Here is a 23718-nt window from a genome sequence, read left to right as displayed (position 1 = left end):
CAGCCCTTTGTGACCCCATGGACTGCAGCCCACCAGAATCCATGGGATTCTCCAGGCAAGAACACTGGAGTGGGTTGCCATGCCCTCCTCCAGGGGATCTTCCCCAATCAGGGATTGAATCCACGCCTCCTGCATTGGCAGGCAGATTCTCTACCAGCTAAGCCACCAGGGAAGCCCTTTTTTTCCTTCCCCTGCAACAAATTCAACCAGGATATCCATCGACAGGAAATTGCAGACAGAGTGGTGCCCCTGTACCCGGCAATGCTACCCAGCCCTGAATCAGAGCCGAATAATGCCAGTGACAACAGCGTGGGTGGAAAGAGTGACTACCATACTAAGGAAAGGAAGGCCGGGAGAGAAAGACAAGTGTCAGAAGGTATCACTGACAGCTATCTTCTTACAATTAATGCAAATGTAGGCTACTACGCAGTAGAAACAGACTCACACACTTAGAAAACCAACTTATGATTATTAAAATATAAAGTTAGGGATGTGCGATAAATGAAGAGTTTGCAAGGAACAGACATCAATATACATCAAACAGAAAATCGGGAAAAAAAAATGTTGAATAGCAAAGGGCAGCCTCCTGGAGACACTGTAATCCTCTATCTGGGGAAAAGGAATCCAAGAAAGAATTGACAGGCGTCGGTGTATCACTGAAGCAAGCTCCTCCACGCGTGACAGTATCGGGAATCAACCCTACTTGGAAATAAAACAAGGGATGCACAGAAACGGACCAGTGAAGTTTGAAGCAAAAACAATGCTCCCACCTCGTGGTCATTTTTTGTAACAACAACTCTGAAAGCTGTGTGCAGTTCAGTCCTGTCCTCAGTCGTGTCCGACTCTTTGCGACCCCACAGACTGGAGCGCGCCAGGCTTCCCCGTCCATCACCGACTCCCGGAGTCTGCCCAAACTCAGCTCCACCGAATCGATGATGCCATCCAACCATCTCATCCTCTGTCGTCCCCTTCTGTCCTTCCTTCAGTCATTCCAGGCACTTGATATTCACAAGGGCCCTGGGGTTGTAAGTAAACTACTGCCCTCCAGAAGCTGACCCCCAGGGAGGGTCAACAAACAAGAATTCTAAACTTAGCAGACGGTCACAGAGCCAAGTTCAACAGTTACCTTTAACTCACACCCTTAAAGGAAAAAAATCACATGCAATGACGGCAACACCGCTAAATATTAGGGAAGTGCCTGCCAACCCTTAACGAGGTGTCAGCTCAGGCCGGTCAGAAGGGCCACTGGCAAGCCCTTTACCAACATCAAGCGCTGCAGACGCTTGGAGAAAAGGGAACCCTCCTCCTCTGATGCTGGGAATGGAAGCTGGAGACAGCCCCTCTGAAGACCAGTGTGTGGGTTCCTCGAACAATGAAAACGAGAATGAGATCAGAATGTTCCCCAACAACATACACAAAAATACAAGATCTAAATGGGAAGATGGAGACTGTGACATTCTTGAGGAAAATATACACAGGACACACTTTGACATGCATCACAGGAAATTCTTCTGGGCTCCAAATCTTAGAATGATGAAACATCAATCCAATGTAACAAAACAGGACATAATCTACCTGAAACATTTGCACAGAAGAGGAAACTCTCAACAAAGGAAAAAGACAACTCACAGAATGAGAAAATACATTTGCAATCAAACATTCCCACAAGGAATTTGTGTCCAAAACATAGAAAGAGTTTGTGCAGCTCAATGTCAAAAAAACAAAACAAGCAACCCGAGAAATAAAAGGGCCCAAGATAGAAACAGATATGTCTTCTAAGAAGGCATAGAGATTCCCATGAGGCACATAACAAGATGCTCATCAACTCTATTAGAGACAGGACCATCAGAAGTCCCTGTGGCGGGACGATCCCCTGGAGGAGGAAATAGCAACCCGCTCCAGTATTCTTGCCTGGAGAACCCCATGGACAGAGGAGCCTCGTGGGCTGCAGTCCATGGGGTCACAGAGAGTCAGACATGGCTGAAGCAACTTAGCACACACTTAGCAATCAGAAGCTCGATTTGGTATAATGCCACCAACAGCATCATGAATGGACAGACATCTTCATACTAAGCGCAGGTCAGAGAGAGAAAGACAAACGTCATGAGATATCATTGAGAATTATACTCCAGTGCGTGAGGTGAAGTCACTCAGTCATGTCCGACTCTTTGCGATCCCATAGACTGTAGCCCACCAGGCTTCTCCATCCATGGGATTTTCCAGGCAAGAATACTGTACTGGTTGCCATGTCCTTCTCCAGGAGATCTTCCCAACCCAGGGATTGAACCTGGGTCTCCCGCATTGCAGGCAGACGCTTTACCATCTGAGCCACCTAATGCAAATGAAGTACTTCACCAAGTTAGAAACACTCACAAACTGAGAAAACCAACTTAAGATTATCGAAAAGATGTTATGGATGAGGGATAAATTAAGCGTTTGCTAATAACATGTGCCTATTGGGGGGTGCTTAGTCACTCAGTCGTGTCCGACTCTGAGACAGCATGGACTGTAGCCCACCAGGCTCCTCTGTCCAGGGGGGTTTCCAGGCAAGAACACTGGGGTGGGCTGTCATTCCCTCCTCCAGAGGATCTTCCTGACCCAGGGATCGAAACCGCGTCTCTTGCATCTTCTGCATTGGCAGGCAGGCGGATCCTGGAAGTGTTGGCCAGAGGCTTCTGTCACCGGGATCAGAGCCCGCCAAAACGGCGGCTCTACGAACTCCGGGAAAGCTGGCGGAGGAGCAGCAGCTGCTGCAGGAACTTCACCTGGCCCTGGATCGGGCATTAAGGTGGCCTCTGGTCCTGGTAGAGCCCTGGGAGGCAGCCGTGTCATTATCCAACATGGGGGAGGGGTCAGGTCATCCCCGTCAAAATCCTATAGAATTCCCTTTTTTATCATCAGTCAATTTTTGTGCCCTTAATATTTTTCCCTTTCCCTTCTGGATACAGAACCTTGTCCAAGTAGGAAGGTCTCAAGCTAACCCTAGCCGTGAGTCAATAGATGGATATTGATCCATGTGTCCTGGCTCTCCTGTGGCTACTGTATAGATTGCTTCCACTATTTTTGAGTTCATGATGTTCTCTCGTGGCCATCCTGCTCCCATAGGGGTCCATTCGACCTCACAGAGTATGTGGAGGCAGTTAGGCGTCATCTTCACCCCATAGTCTCCTCCTAATCCCTTCTTTAAAATTTTCACTCCAATACAGTTTCCTTAGATTCACTTCGCCCCATCTTGCTTACCTTCTCAGGCCTTCTTGTACTTTTCCTTTTCGTTCTGTCTACAAAGTTCTCAGTACCCTATGTACTTCTCATATTTCCACTCAGTGACACTTAAATTGCCATTCTGCCTCCTTCCTAATTGGGGTGAGAAGCGCCTTACCTGCCAGACCCCAGCGGGAAAAGGGGGATCGGCATGTCTTCACCTGCCGGTCAGCATAGCTGAACCAGAACATCACATGGTCCAAGACTGTTTCTCCCTCAAAGTCCATTCTGCCTTGGTGGGCTTGATCAGGTGCGAATGAAAACACAGATGGGTTAAATATCCCATGTCCCAGGCCATCTCCGGAAAAGCCAATTCATACTCACTTCTGTATCCCCCTCCTTCTAGCCTAACAATTCCAAGGGATCAAGAATTTGACAGCAGACAGGACACCTCCTGGGGGAGGGCAGATTACGAGCATACAAGGACCAGTTTCCTATCCTAAAAATCCCCTGGTGATCGCTTGATAATAATTACTCCCGAGACGGCGTGGACACACCTCCTAAATGACCATCACAAATTTCCTTCCCAAACCCCAGAACGCTCGTCTACCTGTGTACCAAGCAATCGCCGCCTGCCTACTCCAGGCTCCTGTGGGTCCCCGCTCCTTCTAGTCCCTCCCAGGGGGGTGATCAGACCCCTCTTCCACCCTGCCTGGTGGGTTCCTCCTCACCTGAGCGCTCAGTTCCCCTGCTGCAGTCCACTACCTGGTGACATGAAAGGTCTGGGCGTTGAGACGCAGAATCCTTCCAGAGGGGTGAGGCACCTTCCCCCCTCTAAGAGATTCAACTTACAAAGCCTTGGGGTGGCCTCAAATGAGACCTGTCTCCTCAAAGTGAGGAGCTTCCCGGCCAATGCACCAAATGTTGTAGCCACGCTTTCCGGGAAACAAACTCACTCAGAAGGACAATGCAGATAGTGGAGTGCGGTTCTTCTTAGCCAAGGGCCCCGACCAGCATTTCTGAAAATCTTTTATACCCCATGTGTACGTGTCCAAACCCACCATCCCAATCCCTTGATGTTTACAAAGGAAGGGTAAATACAGTCACAATAACCCCATCATTCACGTGTTATGTGTTCAAACAGTCAGTAATCAATAAGCGCGCGGTTACATTCCAACCAGTTAATAACCGATAAGCCTGTGCTTGCATTCTGATAGATAGTGTCTGGAGGCAGTGGTGATTAGTGTCTGTTTTCTCTTAGGTGATGTGTAACCTGGATGTGATCTTCAAGGTTCCCCTGTCTGGAGGGAGTCTTATCCTTCCATTGTCGTTCCCACAGGCACTAAGCAGAGAGTTCAGAGTCCACGGGAGAGCTGGCCGAGCACGATCAGCACAGACAGGCCTGAGATGGAGTCCAGGCCCTATGAATTCCTTCTTCATCGTCTCTGACCCTGGAATGAATTCATCTCCTTCTCAGGCTAAGAATTCCAGCGTCTTATTGTTCAGCAACAACCGTTCAGCACTTTAATTCCTCAGTCGCTGATATTATTACCAAGATAAACATGTCCTCATGGGTGTGGGAGATGAAGTGGATCCATTGTGATTGCTCTCTGGTCAAATGACTCTAGCAATTTTAATTATGTTCCATATCCACAATATTTATATTTATATCCATCGAAGTCTACTTCTCAGATCTTTATGTACACCAAACAATAGATACCTGGTGAGTTCAGATTATATTAAACACTCCTTCCATGACTTTTCCAATGTCAATTGAATCAGAACAAGGTGAAGCAGGGAGAAGAGTTGAAATTGTAAATGATCTCTAAGGACACTAACAAAAATAAACATTAGACAGAAATCCTAACCATTACTGGTCTATACAAAAGAATCACAATGTGTCTTTTTCATGAAACTGCAACAATTGACTAATTAGAGTTGCAGCAAGTTGGAGTTATGCTTGATTTGAGTTGAAGCAGTTTGGATGTGGGCATATGAGGATATATAGGATGATACATACCTAAGGAGGTAACAACTATGAATCCAAACATTTATAAGGTAACTTTTGTAAACAAAGATGAAACATTTAACTTGTTTTCACTATCTCACCCTTCCAGACTTTGCCATCAGCTACTGACGCCCTGTGGACTTGTTGGTTTAGTGCCCTCAGATTAAAACTAGTCACATGCATCTTGCTTAGCTGTGTTCTCTTTGTTTGAAATTGTTTATGTTTCTCTCTCCTAGTATGCTCTTATAAGTGCCACTATCTGTATCATTTATTCTGTCTATAAGGTGGTCTCCTTCATTGTCCACTGTGTAATGCTCCTCCGTGTATACAGATATTTACATGTCGATGTATATAGATATCTATGCCTATATGTATCTAAAATAGATATTTATATCTGTATATACATAGATAGTTATGTCTGTATCTACATACATATTTATATGCCTATGTATATAGATATTTATGTCTCTATGAAGCTAGGTATTTATACATCTATGTACCTAGAATGTATATTTCTATGCATATAGACATTTATATATCTATGTACCTAGACATTTATATCTCGATCTGGAAATTTACATATCTATGTATCTAGATATTTACATTTATGTACACTTATGTATATACAAATAGATGTCTAACCAGTATAACAGGGCCTGTAGAAAAGGGAATGCTCCTGCAAAAAGACCTGACTCGGCAACTGAACAACAACAGAATAGAAAATACATTCGGTTCACCCGCCACCAACAACACAAGGTATATCAATGTTACTACAATATGAAATAAAGGTTACTTTAAAAAAAATGAAGCTTAGGAGGACTTCCCTGCAGCCCAGTGGTTAAGATCCTGTGCTTCAGATGCAGGGGGCGAGCGTTCAACACTTGGTCGGGGAACTAAAAACCCCACATGCAACATGAATCTGCCAGTAAACTAAAAAAAATTATTAAAATAAATAAATAAGAATGTTCAGAAAAAACACACAAGCTTTTGGGTGTTTCTTCAGCTACATTCCATATTGAATTACAGTCTTGAGTTAAAACTTGAAAGTTTTCACATTCAAGGCAATCAAAACTGAGCATGAAGAAATCCTGACGCCTTGTGGCCATTCCCTGCAATAGCAACCTTAAAACTTATGATTATGAGAACATTTCATGCAAAGATGAGCTCAGTAAAGGACATCAGTCGTATGGACCTAACAGAAGCAGAAGATATTAAGAAGGGGTGGCAAGAAAACACAGAAGAACTGAACAAAAAAGGTCTTCATGGACCACATAGACATGATGGTGTGATCACTCATCTAGAGCCAGACATCCTGGAATGTGAAGTCAAGTTGGCCTTAGGAGACATCACTACAAACAAAGCTAGCAGAGGTGATGGAATTCCACTTGAGCTATTTCAGATCCTAAAAGATGATGCTGTGAAAGTGCTGCACTCAATCTGTCAGCAAATTTAGAATACTCAGCAGTGGTCACAGGACAGGAAAAGGTCAGTTTTCATTCCAATCCCAAAGAAAGGCAATGCCAAAGAATGCTCAAACTACAGCACAATTGCACTCATCTCATACACTAGCAAAATAATGTCAAAAATTCTCCAAGCCAGGCTTCAGCAAGATGTGAACTGTGAACTTCCAGATCTTCAAGCTGGTTTTAGAAAAGGCAGAGAAACCAGAGATCAAATTGCCAACAGCCACTGGATCATCGAAAAAGCAAGAGAGTTCCAGAAAAAATATCTATTTCTGCTTTATAGAGTATGCCAAATCCTTTGACTGTGTGGGTAACAATAAACTGTGGAAAGTTCCCAAAAGATAGGAATACCAGACCACCTGACTTGCCTCTTGAGAAATCTGTATGCAGGTCAAGAAGCAACCGTCAGAACCAGACATGGAACAACAGACTGGTTCCAAATTGGGAGCGGAGCATATCAAGGCTATATATTGTCACCCTGCTTTATTTCACTTCTATGCAGAATACATCATGAGAAATACCGGGCTGGATGAAGCACAAGCTAGATTCAAGATTGCCGGGAGAAATATCAGCAAAGCAGATGGCACAACCCTTATGGCAGAAAGTGAAGAAGAACTAAAGGGCCTCGTGTTGAAAGTGAGAGAGGAGAGTGAAAATGTTGGCTTAAAGTTCAACATTCAGAAAACTAAGATCATGGCATCTGGTCAGATCACTTCATGCCAAATAGATGGGGAAACAGTGGCTGACTTTATTTTGGGGGCTCCAAAATCACTGAGATGGTGACTGCAGCCATGAAATTAAAAGACACTTACTCCTTGGAAGATCAGTTATTACCAACCTAGACAGTATATTAAAAAGCAGAGATGTTATTTTGCTAACAAAGGTCTGTCTAGTTAAGGCTATGGTTTTTCCCCTGGTCATGTATGGATGGGAGAGTTGGACTATGAGGAAAGCTGAGTGCTGAAGAATGGAAGCTTTTGAACTGTGGTGTTGGAGAAGACTCAAGAGGCCCTTGGGCTGCAAGAGGATCCAACCAGTCCATTTGAAATGAGATCAGACCTGAGTGTTCATTGGAAAGACTGATGTTGAAGCTGAAACTCCAATGCTTTGGCCACCTGCTGTGAAGAGCTGACTCATTTGAAAAGACCCTGATGCTGAGAAAGATTGAGGGCAGGAGGAGAAGGGGACCACAGAGGATGAGATGGTTGGATGGCATCACCGACTCCGTTGACACGAGTTTGGGCAAACTCCGGGAGTTACTGATAGACAGGGAGGCTGGCGTGCTACAGTCCATGGGGCTGCAAAGAGTCAGACACGACTGAGTGACTGAATTGAACTGATAAGGAGAAAGAATATGAAGAAGAATAGATATCTATATCTATACCAAGAATAGATATCTATATGTTTACCAGACCAGCTTGAATGTAAGGGATGCTGATGGTGACTGGTTCTGACTCTCAAGACTTCAATCAACTGAAGCTTGGAGTCTCCCACAGCCCAAGACCCTTAATGAACCTGCCTGTAAAGTTAAAGTGTTAGTCACTCACTCATGTCTGACTCTTTGCAACCCCATGGACCACCAGGCTCCTCTGTCCATGGGATTCTCCAGGCAAGAATACTGGAGTGGACTGCCCTGCCCTCCTCTTGGGATCATCCTCATTTAGGGGTTGAACCCGGGTCTTCTGCTATGCAGAGATTGTTGACCATCTGAGTCACAACAGAAGCCGGAACATGCCTGTACTCATAGATTAAAGTTTACCAAACTTTGTGGTTTACAGAGACAGTGTTCTGGAAAGCTCCATGGTGTTCTCCATAGTTCTGCAAGTAATACACTTTTCCTTCCCATGAGCTTTGGCTGCGTTGTACCTTCTGGCTCTACACCCACCAAGAGGGAAACTCGCTTTTCTGGTAACATTTCTCCATCCAGACTCCCAACCACTACTTGATACTAATGCTACAATCAGTAGCCTTGCTTCCAATACATGGAAATCACATTATTTTTATGAGAGCAAAGCTACCTAAGGGCCAGAAACAGTGTCTCTATTTTATCTTGCGAAACCAGTAGGTGTCAGGCAAACTCAGCTCTATGGATCCACAGTCCTCCAGATCGATGCCTTGGCTTACAGAAAACACTTGCAAGGCTTTGAGGTTTTACTTATACCTCATTTCTGCAGGCTTTTCATACCTACATTAAATAAACAGATGGCTCATCAGTGTCACTTCCACTTTCAGGTTAAAAATCCTCCATGTTTTTTCTAACATCCTTATTCCACGCGTTGTATTTAAATCTTTGACCATACGGTGTTTATCGTGCATCTCATCAGAATGTAGTTAATTACACCGTTTCCCTTGAATAATGCAGTACTCACCACATAAGAGTTCTCGCCAAAACTGGATTTGATAAGGCAGGGCACAGTGGGCCTAGGATAAACTCCGGGAGCGCGGTGTCAGTCTGGTGGAGCCGATATACCAGTTGAGGGCACTGGAAAGAAACATTCAGCCTGAGGACAGCCCGCCCACCTGAGGATCCAGGTCTCAGAGGCCATGCCTGAAAACAAAGAGACCAGCCAAGCTGCGCCTGCGCACTGGAGGCTTGGCAGACACGCCCACATAGCAGCCAATCCCCGAGCGGTGGGGCGGGGCCTCCATCGCGCTCCGCACCCTCCGGGCGCCTATTGGCCAGACTGCCTCAGTCACCACGCCGATTGGTCGCTTGTGCCTGACAGGGTACAGGCAGGCTGCTGGCCCGTCACTTCACCTCAGCGCCTAAGGACTGGAATTCGCTGAACTTCTAACGCTCCTGGGGAGAAGGTGGGCAGCGCGGCAGGACAGCGGGGAGGCTGACGGGAACGCGTCCTGTGCAGCCATCATAAACCCTTAGCCTGATGGCTTCAAATTCCAGGTTGGGAGGCCCGAAATCCCGTCAACTTTGACTAACCTGAGTCTTAATCTGAAGCAGGCTTGCCTCTCGTCAGCTTCAGGGATTACAAGTCCCTTCACCCACAGAAACACCGAATCCCCTACTGATGCGACATTCAAATACCTAGATTAACCCTAGTTCCCCTCAGCCTGAGGCAACCTAAAAATACCACCCGCAGAGAGACCAAATTTCCTAAACCTCGGAGACCCTGAATACCTCCGCCTGGGAGCTCTTAAAACTCTTCCTCCTCAAGACCCTAATTGTTCTGCCTGTCGGAGCCCTAAAGTCCCTTAAAAAGAAACCCACGATTTCCTTCAGCCTCACAGATCCCAAGTTTTCTCACCCTGCGCATTCAACATCAGAAAAAAGATCCCCAGTCCCCCTGTCTGAGGACCCCAGTTACTTCAGCCCATGGGACATAGATTTCCTCAAGCAGAGCGACTTCTCCCTTAGACGTAGAACCTACGTTATGCCCAGATTTTTCTGAGTCCCCAGGAGGAGATCCTCGAAACCCTTCTTGGAAAAACATTCCCTCTGCTTCACTGGAACAGAGCCCTGGTTTCAGCCTGACCCCAGTCCAGCAGTTAGGGATTTAAGGGTCTCCTCGAGAATCCCTCCGTCACCCACAGTCACATCCCTCCCAGTGCCTTCCCTCAGAGCAGCTGAATTGTAGGTGAACCAAAGAAACCAAATCTAGTTCATATTACGCTGATCTGTCATATCTAGTCAGGATCCATCCATCCCACCAATACCCTCACCCTGACTTTCCCCTCATCTTCCTGCCCTGGATACTCCACCCAAGGCAGGCAGCTCAGGCTCTGGACACCGGTCTGGGCTATCTCAGCACCTTCTTCTTCCACAGGCACCTTGGCCTTGAGCACTCCAGTGGCCATGAGGCCGAACAGGTCTCAAGAGGAGAGCACTGAGGGAAATGCCGGGAGAACAGAGGGGAAGCCCACGGTGAGAGGTGGAGGCAGCAAAGCTGGGCTCGAAGCCAGCTCTATAGGAAGGACACGGCGCTGGTCCCTGAAGCACCACAGACTGCTTGCCTGTGCAGCTGAGTGAACTTCCCTGTGACCGTACACAGGATGGCAATGCCTGGTCCTGTCTGAGATGGTGGGGTGGAGAGGGACAAAACAGGACACTAGCTTCTCAACTGCTCTGTGTCCAGGGAGAGTTAGGAAAATGCTCAGTGTTTGTTCAGTAAAGCAGGACACAGTCGGGAAGGAAAGTCTTCATCCCTGTCTCACACAGACCATCCAGGAGCTTCAGGCTACTCCCCGCACAAAAGGTGGAGGAGAAGCCTCAGCTCTAAGGCCTGACTTAGATTAGTAAATCACTGATGAATTCTATTATTTTCCTTAGGACAAAGATGCTTTCAAAGACATCTCCGTATACTTCTCCAAGGAAGAATGGGAAGAGATGGGAGAATGGGAAAAAATCCGATATAGGAATGTGAAAAGAAACTACGAAGCGCTAATTGCTATAGGTAACAGGAAGTGCTGGGCGCCTGTGAGCCTGGGAAACTTGAAACAGGTCTTCACCCTCAGGGTTCACTTGGCCTGCTCTTAGGTGGCTTCACCTGCTCACAGTTTCCTTTTGTGTGGAGACTAACCTGGAGGAAATGTTTGCAGTTCTGTATCAGAGGGAGGGTGACCCTGCAGTGCAGAGCTCACCTCTTGCCTTGTTCTAGATTCCCCCAGCGCATCCCACAGATTCCCTGACTTTGTGACCCTTTCCATTGCTTCTATGCTTTGTTTCCCCTTCTTAGAACAAATGTTTTGCTTCTTTCCAGGTTTCAGAGCCACTCGACCAGATTTCATGCATCCCCGCAGGCAGGCCATCAAGCCCCAGGGAGATGACACTGAGGATTCTGATGAAGAATGGACACCAAGGCAGCAAGGTGAGAGGCCAGGAGGATGTGGACGTGTCCTGCTGAAACCAGCCTGGGCTTAGGTCTCAACTACATCTCAGCCATTAGCAAGGAAAACATAATTTTCAGCATTCCCAAGTGGCTGTGGCTGAATATTGACATTAGCCTGAATGAAGATGAATGTATAGGCTTTCCAGTGTAACGCTCAAAAGTTTTATGGTTAAAATTTATCATTCTTTTAAAAAAAGAATTATCTTGCTAAACATTCTTAGTGAAAGGCAGTTAAACAAACCTTAGAAATAAATTCACCAAACAGATTGGTTATTGGTTATTGGATTAAATCTCTTCAAAGAGGAAATGATTAACATATTATGTCAAGATACATTATTTATGTATGTATATAAAACAAGACCAGTGATCTCCTTACCCTAAGGTTAAACTAATTCTTTATTTTGATTCTCGGAAAGGATTGGAGAGAATTATTTATGCTCTATGATCTCTCCCACATTTCACTGACCAGAGATGGCATCAGGTAAATAAAATAAAGTACACTTATTATAAAATAGAAGTGAGCAGCTCACTTCCTCTTCTGCTGCTAAAACAGTTTATGAGAGTTAAACTGCCTGACTGGAGAAAACAATTTAGATAGTTCTATGATTCTCCATCTATGGATTTCTGTTGTCCCAGATTTTTAAAAATTATTTATTTAGTTGGCTACACTCGGTCTTCATTGCTGTCCATGGGCTTTCTCTGGTTGCGGTGAGTGTCTTCTCGTTGCAGAGCACGTGCAGGCTCTGTAGTTTCTGACACACAGGCTCAGCTGCCCCGCAGAAAGTGGCATCTCCCTGGACCAGCCATCGAACCTGTGTCCTCTGCACTGGCAGGCAGATTCTCATCCACTGTGCACCAGGGAAGTCTCTCTGTTCCCTGATGTTATTAAAACTAGTGAAAGGGACATGAAAACCAAACATTTGGTTGTCTGCAAAGGTTTTGACATTAGGAGAGATTCTTCATGGGGAATACATACGCCTCGGTTCACCATACACCTGCTCGTCTTTATTTACCTTTTTAACAGTTTCTGAGTGTATGGCACACCGCTGCTAACTATGTACACGTTAGTGTTAGTGGCCACAGTGCTAATCGCTCAGTCATGTCTGACTCTGCGTCCCCAGAGACTGGAGCCCACCAGGCTCCTCTGTCCATGGGATTCTCTAGGCAAGAATCCTGGAGTGGGTTGCCATCTCCTGCTCCAGGTGATTTCCCAACCCAGGGATTGGGCCTGCATCTGTTGCATCTCCTGCATTGCAGATGGATTTTTTACTGCTGAGCCACTGGGGATATATAAACGCATTGCTATACAACAAATCTATAGAAATGTTACATTTTGCGTGACTGAAGCCCTAAACCACTGAGGAACAATTCTCCAAACCTTCCTCCTCACAGCCCTTGGCAACCACGATTATATTTTCTGTTTCCATGGATTTGATTAATTTAGATACCCCATAGAAGTGGAATCAGGCCATATTTGCCGTTTTTGATTGGTATATTTCACTTAGTATAATATCATCAAGGCCCATCCTTGATGTATCATATGACAGAATTCTTTTTTAAGGCTTCAAAACATTCTGTTGTGTGCATGTGGATATAAGAGCTATAACATATGTCTTATATATAATCTTTATCTTTTATCCACCAGTGATCATTTAGATTGCTCACACATATTGCCCATTGGGAAGAATACGGCAATGACCATACATTTGCCCACTATTTAGTCAATATTTTGCTTTTAATTTTTTACAGAAACACATTCTTGAGTGGGATTGCTAGATCATACAGCACTTCTAATTTTCTGTGGAAACTCCATAGTCTTTTCTAGAAAGCTTGCAACATTTTACATTGCCAACAATAGTTTATAAGGGTTCCAATTTCTTTATATCCTTACCAAACTTGCTATTGTCTTCTTATACATATTGCCCATCACAGAAGTTTTCAAATTGTATTTCCCTATCGATTAGTAATATTAAGCATCTTTTCATATATTTGCTGGCCATTTGTGTATACTTCTCTCACTGTTAGTCAGCGCAGACTGCCTTAACAAAACAGACTGCATTCCTTAAACCACAGAAATTTGTTTTCTTACAATGCTGGAACATGGAAATTTGATATCAAGGTGCCATCATGTTCAAACAGGTTCTCTTCCTGGCTTATAGGTAGCCTTCAAACTGGTGTATGCTTAGTAATCCCTTATCAGATGCAGATTTTACAAATATTTTCTACCATCCTATAGGTGGCCTTTTCAACTCTGTTTAGTGTCTTTGATGCACAGTGGTTTTAAGATTAATCTCATTTGTCTATTTTTACTTTTTTCCTAATCCTTGTGCACTTGGCACCATATCTAAGAAATCATTGCTGATTCAGTGTCCTGAGGCTTCACCCTTGTTGTCTTCTAAGGGTCTTATCAAGTCTTGCATCTAGGTGTTTCATCCATTCTGAATTGATTTTTCTTCAAGATGTAAGATGTTCATTATTTTGCATATGGTTATTTTGTTTCCCCAGCACCATTCATTACAGGGATTAAACTTTCCCCATTATCTTGACACCCTAGATGAAGATCATTAGACCATGTATCCAAGAGTTTATTTCTGGCTGTCTATTCTGTTCCATTGATTGACATATCTGTCTTTATGCCAGCCAGCTTCCTCAGTGGCTCAGCAGATGAAGAATCTGCCTTCAGTGCAGGAGACACAGGAGATGCGGGTTCAATCCATGGGTTAAGAAGATCCCCTGGAGAAGGAAATGCCAACCCTGTCCAGTATTCTTGCCTGAGAAATCCCCGGGACAGAGGAGCCTGGTGGGCTACAGTCCAAAAGGTCACAGAAAGTCAAGAAGACTGAGCGACTAAGCACACATGTTTTGCCAAATCCACACTCTTGTGGTTCCTGTACCTTTGTAGTGTGTTCTGAAATCTGAGGCCTCCAGCTTTGCTGTTCTTTCTAAGATTGCTTTGCCTATTTGGGGTGCTCTGAGATTCCGTGTTAACTGTTGGATGGATTTGCTATATCCGAAAAAACTTCCATTGGGATTTTAATAGGAATTGCATTGAATGTTTAAATTGCTTTGGGTAGTATGAACAGCTTAATAATATTAAGCCTCCAAATCCATAAACATGAGATGCCTTTCTATTTATTTATGTCAGACTCCTTTCAGCAATATTTTGTAATTTTCAACATATAAGTCTTTCATCTCCTTACGTTTGTTTCTAATTACTTCATTCTTTTCAATGCTATTATAAATAAGATTATTTGTCCAGTGCCTAAGACTCCACATGCCCAATGCAGAGAACTTCGTTTCTGTCCCTAGTCAGGGAACTAGATCCCACATGCCACAACAAAGACCTGGCACAAACAAATAAATAAAAATAAATATTTTTTTTTTAATTTAACTCGACTATAGCTTCAAAAAAATAAAAAATAAATAGTATTGTTTTCTTATTTTCCTTTGTGGAATGGTCATTCTTCATGCACGGAAAGATATTTGAATGTTGATTTTGTACCGTGCAACTTTCTGTGCAGGTTTTTTGTGTATGTGGATTTAAAGATTTTTCTACACATAAAACCGGCACCTGTGAACAGATATGATTTTACTTCTTTCTTTCCAAATGGAAGCCTTTTGTTTCCATTTCTAACCTACAGTGCTGGCTAGGAGTTCTAATATTATGGTGAACAGAAATGTTGAAAACGGGCATCCTTGCCTTTTTTCTTTGATCTTTTACACTGATGACTATGATGTTAGAGATAGCCTTTCAATATATGACCTTTATTATATTGCAGTCACTTCCTACTATGTCTACATTGTTGAGTACTTTTGTCATGAAAGACTAGTAAATTTATTAGATATTTTATGAATATCAGATGAGGCACAGATGAAGTTTCATATTTTTTTTAATTTTAAGAAAATTATGTAATGCTCCCAGTGGAACCATGGGAGTTGATGATACAGAAATCATTTTCCATTCCTCCTTTGGTAATCATTGTCTTTGTCACTCTCTGGCTTAGAATTATGTGTCCTTAATTAGAATACCCAGAGTTTGGAAACATTTACCAACCAAAACACTGATTCTCATCACTTTTTAGGTAAACCTTCTTCGATGCCCTACAGAGTGGAGCACAGTAAACACCAGAAGGTGCGTATTTCCCAAATCCTGTTTACAAAATATCCTCCTCATGGATCCAGTCACAGGTGAGAATAGGAGAAAACACAGAGATCCTGGAGACTGCAGCCTTCCTGTCCTGAATCTTTAGCACACTGTCTGATATCATCACCACCTTTATAGTTAGTAAGAACAACAACCATAGTATCCTGTTCTATTGTTATGTTATTTTCAAAATATTTCAGACTTTAAGCATTTTATGTGAATAAACTTACTTAAACCTTAAAACAATCCTACAGTACCTATAATTAGGTAAATAGATATCACCATTATAGACCCAAACAAATGAGGTGAAAACATTTAATTATATGCCTGGGATCACAGTATCACTGGTAGTGCAATCTAAACCAATGCACGTACTCTAAACCCCTTACAAACTGATTAAAGCTTCCATAGTTCTTTGAAGCTTATTCACACATCTTTATATCATTTATCTGAGAGATGTTTTCAACCTCAGTTCTTTTGTGCTGTGCTAGGGAGGGATATGCTAAGACATCTGACTAAGGGAAGATAAGGATATGTTGGGCAGTTTGTAGAGTGGATGGTCCAAGATGAAGAAGCTTAAGGACATGCCGGGCAGCTTGTAGAGTGGACAGTCCATGATGAAGAAGGAGAGAAGATCCCTATCTCAGAGCTTCCCACTCCAATAAGACGAAGCAAATTGCAACCCTGATAAGCCTCAGGTTTATGACTGAAAAGCAACAAATAAGAAAATAACAGAAGGACTTCACATAGATTACCCACATTTGAGTAGAAACTGATCATCTGGGCATCATTTCAAATGCTCATTTTTATAACAGGGAGTAACAACTTCTTCCTCTGAGCTCCAATTAGGCAAGTCTCCTGTTTGGAATCATGTGTTTAGCCTGCCCCTGTGTGGCGAGCTTTGAGAGCCTAGCCCACACCCATTCATTCGCAGAAGTCCAAGCCCAGCTCAAAGTCCCTGAGGGCCCCCTGAATGCTTTATGAATGAGTGACTCCACATTTAAGCATTCATCTAGGAGTAGAAAGGTCAAAGAATGCTGAAGATAGTATCTGTGAGCTAGATTTCAAATATAGATGCAGTTTAGGGAATAAATTGATACCAGAGATATACGCTCACATTCTTACTGTATTAAATAGCTCACACAACAATTTGTTGAAGGTTATTAAATTTCATGTCCACTATAATATTAAGAATTAGCCTGTATACCAATTCATGGATCAGAAAACTGAGTAGAACCAGCTAGTCATACAGCCTTGTTCAAGGAGAACTGATGAGACCAGCTACTTTAATTCCAAACATTGTCGCTAGGACATGGCACCCTGTAGCTTTCATCACATTTTCTTTATTGTCTAAATGGGTTTCTGCCAATCGTCTTTTCTCTTCTTAATCTCACTGTTTTGTCACCTTATTTTCCAGATGTGTTTTGCCCCCTCTGTAATTTACCATAGTTCCTCGTCCATCAAAGGGCCACTAATTAATAGAAACCCCCCGGATCTATCTACCAGCCCTTACCCTCTTCTTTCCCTGACCTCCAGCTATTCTCCCTGCCTTGCTCGCACTTTTATTCAGAAAGTTGAAGGGGAAGAACCTTAAGATATCAATTCTAGTTTTGATTCACTATCCATGTAGGTCCTTTTTTTACACTCCAGTGTTCAGACCCCCTCCCCACAAATCAGGTATTTCCAAGAATTGTCAAAGTATTAACTCAAGTCATGCATGTGAAAACACTTCATAAAGTCCTAAAGAACTAAAGAAATGCATGTTGTCTTTTACTCACATGGAAGAGAATGTCCAGGACACCATTAAGTAATGAATCTGGTTTGAAGGAAATGCCGGGAGCAGCAAAATCACTGAAGACAAGTGGCTCCAAGCAGGCTCAGAAACCGGTCCCCACTCCCAGAAAAGCAAGGAACACTGGACAGCACCCCAGACAAAAAGTCGGTAAGAGAAAATTTGGGGAGTTCCTCTAATTAGTTCCTCTAAACCCTATAGAAAAACTAATAAGCATGGACTAGGTGTGTGGCATGGACTTTGGGTATGCATGGGTTAAAGCTGGACTGATCTGAGACATGAAGTTAGCCCTGGGGACTTGGGAAAATCTTATACATTTTCTGAGGTCCTGATTGGTATCTGTAAAGTGAGGATAAGGTACATGACTCATACAGTGCTTGAAAGCCTTACATTAAATGAAAAGTCTGACACCTACAAGTAGTTCAATAAATCCAGCTGTGATAATGGGAACCGAGCTTTGTTAGTGTTTATGCCCAGACCTCTGCTCAGTGCCTTAGGTATCATGAGCCCTTACCATATATTGTCTGAGTAGAGGTGTCATTGAACTATTTCCCAAGTAAGATGGTTTGGAAGTTAAACCTACTAACAGGAAGTGCAAGATGCTATCACTGAACTGGGCATCTGTGGTCAGTGGAGCCTCAGTCTCCTGAACCTGTAGTTAAAGGGACAAAAAACAAAGCATAGAGAAAGGACTTCCTGGTATTTAAGTGGTTAAGGCTCCACCCTTCCACTGAAGGAGGTGTGGGCTCCATTCCAAGTCAGGGAACTAAGATCCCACAAGCCATGCAGTCTGGCCAAGAAATTAATATTGTATCATAAAAGCATAAAATTCCAAAAGTAAAGTTTGAAAACTACATGTAAGAAAGTTTTAACAAAGTGTATAGAGGGACAGGTAGGAGATTTCACACTTTCTGATAAAACAGGGACTAACTCCCCAGACCCCACCAGCCTTCCTTAGCTTCTGTTCTCCATCTTAGAACTCAGAGGAAAGGAGATTGGAGTGAAGAGGTACAGTCTACGGGAAAGAAAGGGCCACGTGTACCAAGAGGTCAGCGAGCCCCAGGATGACGACTACCTCTGTGAGTGACCCCGCTGGCCCACTCACGGAGAAGGGGCTACGAGCCCTTGATCCACTAACCTCACGTCACCACTTGGTCCCCCGATCATCCCCTTCATCTATGACTTAGGGTACAAGATCGAGGCCAAAGGTCATGAATGCCCCAGGTCGTTCTGAAGGTCATTGCTACCAGCAACATCACTATAACTCCTCTCATTCCCTGTTCTCACCTCCAGATTGTGAGGAGTGTCAGAACTTCTTCATCGACAGCTGTGCTGCCCATGGGCCCCCAACCTTTGTAAAGGACTGTGCAGTGGAAAAGGGGCATGCCAATCGCTCAGCCCTCACGCTGCCCCCTGGGTTAAACATCAGACTGTCGGGCATCCCTGACGCTGGGCTTGGAGTGTGGAACGAGGCGTCCGATCTGCCGCTGGGCCTGCACTTTGGCCCCTATGAGGGCCAGATCACAGACGATGAAGAGGCCGCCAACAGTGGATACGCCTGGCTGGTGAGAAGCACCCGTTTCCCTGTCCTCTGGCCTCTAACCGCTTGTATGTGGTGGGGAGCACTTCATGTCTACATGGGAGGACACAGATGGTGATAACACGGTCGGCAATGACAGAGTCAGCCCTGTGTACTGTGTGTCCTGGGCGTGAACACAGAACTTCCATCTAAAGGTCAGAGGAGAGGTGGGAGCACAGTGTAGAGACACTCAGGTCCTCTATCTAAAGGTCAGAGGAGAGGTGGGAACACAGTCTACAGACACTTAGATCTCTATCTAAGGTCAGAGGAGAGGTGGGAGCAGAGTGTAGAGATACACAGAAGTGACTCCTCCCTTGTGGAGCCCTTGCCTTCAATGAACCAAGACACTCAGACTTGGAATGATGAATAAGGAGCTTACCGTGTGGCCCGACTGGCAGTTGAATCCATGCAGGCTGAAAAGCACCAATGACTACACAGGGAAATAGCTCTTCTATTGCTTCTTACCAAAAAAAAAAAAAAAAAAAGGAAAGCTTGTAACTCTTTCTCTGACACTCAGATCACCAAAGGGAGGAACTGCTACGAGTATGTGGATGGAAAGGACACGTCTTGGGCCAACTGGATGAGGTGGGTGCCGTGAGTCTGCAGTGTGTAGACATTGAGACTCCCTCCATCCCACGCCCCTTTCCTTCTCAACACGGCTCCCTCAGCAGCTTTCACATTTTCTTTCCTATTTTCCCTCCATATCACTCTCTTTCATTTCAAAAGACACTAGAAATAAGGAAATAAAAATATGGCATGTGCCGTCAAGATACAAGTCTATATGCTGAACAAAACTGGTGGACTTGAAAGCAACTTGAGGAGTCTAGGTTCACCAGGGACACTTTAACTCAGTTAGTGGACACTTACCATGCCCTTTATGTTTCAGTTTAGACAGTGAACTTCGGTACTGAAGCAGATCACACAACCCATGTCCTTTTGGAGAACATACTGCAAACAGACATTTGCCAAATGATTTTAGGAGCAGTAACCTTACTTTTTCTATCTTTGAGTAACTGCCCACGCCAGGATGACCTAACACAGGAGACCTTGACCTTCTGTGGGCAACAACCTCCTCAGGCTTGGTTCCCGTGAGAGGTGGGCCCTGAGGCCTCAGAAGGAATCGGGGCAGGATGGCCCTGAGCAGGGCCATTCTCTGAGGGCCTCTCCTTTCATCAGGGCAGGCAGACAGTGAACAGACTATTACTGTTCCGTGTCCCAAGCTACATCAGAGCTCTCTCCAAGTTTCCGTGGGAGGGGGTGGGCAAGCTAATAGGACCCTGGATACACGTGGGGAGATGGGAGAAAGCCTCGGGAGAGAAGGCAGGCTGGGGTGAGTGCTGAGGGCTGCGTGCTAGCCAAGGAGCCCCAAGTCCTGTGGATGAAAGAGAACTTAATTCAGAGTTTAGAGGAGCTGGAGGTCACCAGCATCACGGACAGTCCAGGTGGAGATGAGTCTGGCTACTTAGGTAAGGAGAGAAAAGCATGGGAATTCACATGGCCTGGTCCAAGGTGTGAACAGAAGGTCCACATGAGGGGCGGCCTCAGAGGCGGAAGGCAAGGAGCTGGGCATGGTCGGAGAGTGGAGAGCACTCATCCCCTGAGGTTTCTTTCCATTTCCCGGCCTCGCCCCCAGGTATGTGAACTGTGCCCGGGACGACGAGGAGCAGAACCTGGTGGCCTTCCAGTATCACGGGCAGATCTTCTACCGAACCTGCCGGGTGGTCAGGCCGGGCTGTGAGCTGCTGGTCTGGTACGGGGACGAGTACGGTCAGGACCTTGGCATCAAGTGGAACAGCAGGGGGAAGAGTGAGCTCGCGACCGGGAGAGGTGAGTGTCTCCCCTCTTCCAGCACCCCACCCCATCCTGGGAGCCTCCGAGGTCCGATTTCGAAGCAGAGGACAATCCAGTCCAAAGTCAGTTGAGTTGCAGTTAAAATGCCTCAGAATTTGATTCTTCTCATATGACTGTTAGGAAAAAATTTTATATCAAAAATGCTAGTTCTAATTTTTAATATTTCATGCAAAAAAATGTGCAACATCACCTTCTGCTAAAAGGCTGAGAAGCAAAAAGCAACATTTCGAGCACCTACCAGCTCTCTGCCCTTTATTTGTTTCTGCTTCATTTCCTCCCATTTCTAAGCGACACGTGTACAGAGATGCCCATTCAGTTACTGTTCCAGTCTGCTGTCATGTGAGCTCACGCTCTGTGACAGACGGGGCTCCACGCACGGAAACAGACAGAACCACTGCCCTGGGGCAGCAGGGGCTTCACACCAGACAGCGGCTTGTGCTCTGAGGAAAACCAGCGCAGGGAATGTGCCTCGGGTCAGCGTGAGCAGAGGGTGGGGTGTGGTGCAGGACGGTGGGGCAGGGTCTCTGCAGAGATAACACCTGCGGGGAAGGATTCCAGGCAGGTGAGCAGCCAGTGCCACAGCCCCAGGGCGGGGAAGAGAGGCCATGCCAGGGGTCGAGGGAGGAAGCACAGAGGGAGAGGAAAGAGGCCGGACTGGACACGGAAGCCTCAGGGCCTGTGTCCACGTGCAGGCCCCAGGGGTCCTCCTGGGTGACACAGAACAACCACGAGGCTTTCAGCTGCAAGCGGCATGCTCTCTGTGCTAAGACGATGCTTTGGTTCACTTTTGGGAAGAGACAGCAGCGGGGAGTCTCCTCAGAGGTCACTTCATTTCCAGACATGAGGGGAGAGTGGGCTGGCTAATGTGCTCGGGAGTGAGGTTGTGAAGAGTCTGGCTGGAGATATATTTTTAAACAGGGCTTCCTAGTGCATGTTAAGTGGATTAAGCCTGAATGAAATAAATGAGGTATGAGTACTGGTGAGGCTTGAGAAAGGATATGCCTTTATTTTATGATTTATGGGAAACTGAAAGAGGAGCAATTTGTGAACCAGTTTGGGCAGCAGGAGCCAGACCTGTAGTCAGTGGGACCTGGGCCGCTCGGTCTCGTCCATGCTCAAACTCACTTCCTGCAGAGATTGGCACCAAGGCTGCTCTTTGAACAAGGAACCACAAAGTCAGATTTACCCACACCTGCTCCAACCACCCCCTGTGCTGCCTCCCATATGCAGAGAGCTCCAGGCCAGGCGCCCCTAACTTAATAGACCCTCTCCCCTCACAGGGAGCCACTCAGGAGATTCCACCTAAGTCATCAAGTCTTATCCCTCAGTAGGGTAAATACCTGTGGCCACTGTGACGTGACTTTTCAGACACTTACCCGCAGGGAAAGTCCCTGCAGATCCATCTCTATCAGGAGAGACGCTGCCTCTGATGCAGCTGGAAGGTCCCTATACGGGTGATATGTAGAAAAGGCCCCTGACACCCGCTTCCTGGATTTCTGTAGATGTAGAGAATAAGAGTGGAACGGAAAAATGGACTGTAAAGACACTTGATGGGAGACAGATCGTGCACTGTCAACACTTAGATGATGAGTGGGGAGGGCCTGACCACGGCAAACCAACTACCTGACAAAAGCTTCCTCTTTCAGCAGAACCGAAGCCCAAGATCCACCCATGTGCCTCCTGCTCTCTGGCCTTCTCCAGCCAGAAATTCCTCAGCCAACACATCCAACGCAGTCACCCCTCTCAGACCCTCCTGAGACCATCTGAAAGAGACCTCCTCCAACCAGAGGATCCCTGCCCAGGCAGTCAAAATCAGCGATATTCCCATCCACACAGCCCGAGCGACAAACCTGAGGGTCAGGAGGCCAAGGAGAGGCCCCAACAATTGCTGAAAAGCGTAAGGCTGAAGAGGATTTCAAGGGTCTTTTCCTACTCACCCGGAGGGCAAATGGGGGCTTCTGGGGTGCATGAGAGAATGACAGACCAGCCCAGCACAAGCCAAAAACTGAATTCAGAGGACACAGGCACATTGCTCATGGGGGCAGGGGTCTCAGGGATTATGAAGGTCACATACGGAGAGTGTGGGCAAGGCTCCAAGGACAGGTCAAGTCTCAGCACACACGAGAGGACACAAACAGGGGAGAAGCCCTATGCTTGCGGGGAGTGTGGGCGAAGCTTCCGTCAGAAGTCAGCCCTCATCAGACACCAGAGGACACACACAGGGGATAAGCCCTATGTTTGCGGGGAGGGTGGGCGAAGCTTCAGTGATAAGTCAAATCTCATCTCACACAAGAGGACACACACAGGGGAGAAGCCCTATGTTTGCGAGGAGTGTGGCCGAAGTTTCCATCACGGGTCTAATTTCATCAGACACCAGAGGACACACACAGGGGAGAAGCCCTATGTTTGCAGGGAGTGTGGGCAAAGCTTCAGTCAGATATCCACCCTCATCAGACACCAGAGGACACACACAGGGGAGTAGACCTAGGTTTGCAGGGAGTGTGAGTGAGTCATGAGCAACAAACCACACCTTAGCCACAGGAGGATTTCTGCAGCCACCCCATGCCTCAGCTCTCAGGGGGCCTCAGAGGAGGCCTGTGACCCGTTACTGTCCCCACGAGTATGAGGAGAGAATTCCCAGGTTGTCCAGGGGTCAAAACTCCAATGCAGAGACCCACGTTCAATACTTGCTTGGGGAACTAGCTCCCACATGCTGCAACTAAGACACAGCCGAGCCAAAAAAATAAATATATAATAAATATTTTAAAGAAACAGTGTGATAAGCACAGAATTATTTGTTAAATAGACCTTCCAATTTCATGACAGGAGAGGAAGT

The 23718-nt window shown here is 45.6% G+C and overlaps 1 pseudogene; it reads left to right on the top strand.

Moving 5' to 3' along the window:
• The first annotated feature begins 17490 nt into the window (after window positions 1–17490).
• LOC136157730 (histone-lysine N-methyltransferase PRDM9-like) lies at window positions 17491–23391 on the top strand (annotated as a pseudogene).
• The last annotated feature ends 327 nt before the right edge of the window (window positions 23392–23718 follow it).

Source organism: Muntiacus reevesi, chromosome 2, assembly GCF_963930625.1.
Source record: "Muntiacus reevesi chromosome 2, mMunRee1.1, whole genome shotgun sequence".
Classification (NCBI taxonomy): domain Eukaryota; kingdom Metazoa; phylum Chordata; class Mammalia; order Artiodactyla; family Cervidae; genus Muntiacus; species Muntiacus reevesi.
Note: the sequence above shows the minus strand (reverse complement) of the source record. Positions and strands in the feature narration are given on the sequence as shown.